Consider the following 2,362-nt stretch of genomic DNA (forward strand, 5'->3'; position numbering starts at 1 on the left):
CAGGGTGCGAACCCTGAAGAGAATGATTTCTAGAGCCCGAGAGCGGGAAGCTTGTTTGGAACACCTTTAGAAAAGGGGTATTATGTGGGAGGCCTGCGGATAGGGTCCCACAGAAGGGTTATTCAGCATTTTCAGGATTCAGTGGTTAGAAACCGTTAGTGATTGACGGACTAAAGCGCCAAGAGAAGTAACTCGTTGACGAGGTATTAGTTGGAGCATCTATCTTGTGGTCTTCAGGACGTGAGTGTGGGGTCATTCAAGCATTAGTGGCTGTCGGTTTCACTGGGATTCAGGAAGTGTTCATCTGGTTCTTAGAAGTGTGTGATCAATTGGGTCTAACTAGCAATGGAGCACTAGTGGGAAAGAGTTGGTTGTCATCGAATCGATCGTTGGGAAGTGAGAAGAATTGAGAATCCTCTAATTTTCATGTATTAGGAAGGCTTAGTCGAATCTAAGTGGGGGAGTGTTACCCCGAGATGCGGAAGTGGGAAGGTTTTGAAACGGGGATAAGTTTCACCACCCGACGGGAGAATGGAGGCCCTAGTGGCTGCTTGGTTTGTGGGTTGTGTTGATTGGGGGTTCGGCAAAACTCCCTAGCATAAGAACACGTCTTCTGGGTGCTTGATAGCAGAAGTTGGGGAACCAGGTTGGAGTTCGAGTATTCGGTCGAGGGTGTGCTCGACTCTGAGGGTTTTTGGATTGATAGATTGAGGGTTTTGTTAGCTGCCAGGGCTCAGCTGTGCATTCAGCATGGGAGTGCGAGTTATTTAGTGTGTGTGGTAGCCACACGGGTCAGGGAACAGACCACAGATTTCCGAGAGGGTGGACGATCGACATGAGGCCTAGGGTTAGGCTGGGGATATAGTCCACAGAGTAGATCAGGAGTTCGAAGCCCCAAGTGGGTGAGAACAGGATGCATGGGAGAGAGCATCAGGAGGGGTGGTCCAGACATGATGAAGGTTCTGGACTGAAGGCCTGGTAGGGCGGTCCAGTCATGCTGAAGACTCTGTATATGTTTGTAGATCCATGATCGGGTATTGAGTAGGCTGCTATGTTATAGCAATCAATAGGTCTGTTCCAAGTATTGAACATGCTGCCGGAGTAGGCTGAGGACTCCGGTGTATTATTGGTTGATCGGAAGTTGTTATTAGTGGTCGGACGGAGTTCAAAGGATCTTGGAGATCTCATCAGTTCGGAGTGTCTCCGAGGTTTCACCTTCTTGGATCGGGTAATACTCCAGTTGGGGACTGAGAGTGGATCCGAATGGGTATTCGTCAGTTTTGGGAAGGTTTGGGATTTTATCCTGTCATTCAGGTTCTGGGAACCGGGTTAGATCTTTCTCATGATCGTCTATGGCTTTTGGATAGGGTTGAGGCGGTCCTACTCTATGCAGTAGGCCAAGATACCCGGTGCGGGCCGACTGTAAGTCGTAGGCACGGAGGCTCAAAGGAAGCGGTAGGGTTGAGGTGGTAGGCCAACAAACCCTGAGAATTTCAACTCGATAGTTGAATTGATTATACATGTTGGTATTCTAACCCGAAGAGGGTGATATGGGTTAGATATGAGTGCCGTGCCGGTTGGCCGGTAGTGGTAGGTATGTTGATGATGGTTTGAGTTATTGTGAAGTGTCTTGGGTTGGTTTCATCTGTGATAGAGCCATAGCGTGTCTGAAGTAAGGAGAAGATGGGTCACTAAAGACCAGGTAGGATGTGAGGCTGACGTGGGTCATGTAACGTTCACTATGTTGGCAGGAGTTGGTGGCAGGGCGTGGAAGCAAGTCCAACGAGTCGGTTTCTTTTCGGGAAGACGCGTGGGACTTCTGTTTGTGTGTGTGTTTTGGTTCAGTAATCGGTGAAGTGTCCGATGTTCGGAGTGTTGGGCAACTGAAGTGACGACAGTAGTGTCGATCGGTCATCGGAAGCATTCCAGTCATGAGCTGAGGGTCGGGGAGGGCATACCAGACTCATGATGTGGGCTTGGAGGCAATCCAGACCTATGCTGAGGACCACACAAGGGTATTCCAGTCATAGGTTGTGGGCATAGAGATTGTGTTGGTTATGTCTGTTGTAGGAGCGCGTTCGGATTGGGTGAATTGTTGGAAATTCGGGGGAGTTGCACTCGGTTATGGCGAATCTGAGGATGGTGGATGATACGCAAGGATAGATCCTTGGATCTCAAGTTATGACCAGACCCGAGTTATGTTCATAAAGGTATTTCAATCTAGGGTATTCCATCCTGAGGATGACCGGACCCTATGATTGATTGGACCTGATATGTTTGGTATTCCAACCCGAGGGTTGATTGGGCCAAACATGTGTGGGATGTGTGGGTATTCAATCCTAGGGATGACTGGACCCGTCGT

This window comes from Lactuca virosa, chromosome 9 (genome assembly GCF_052849685.1).
Source record: "Lactuca virosa cultivar CGN04683 chromosome 9, Lactuca_virosa_CGN04683_v6, whole genome shotgun sequence".
Taxonomy (NCBI): Eukaryota; Viridiplantae; Streptophyta; class Magnoliopsida; order Asterales; family Asteraceae; genus Lactuca; species Lactuca virosa.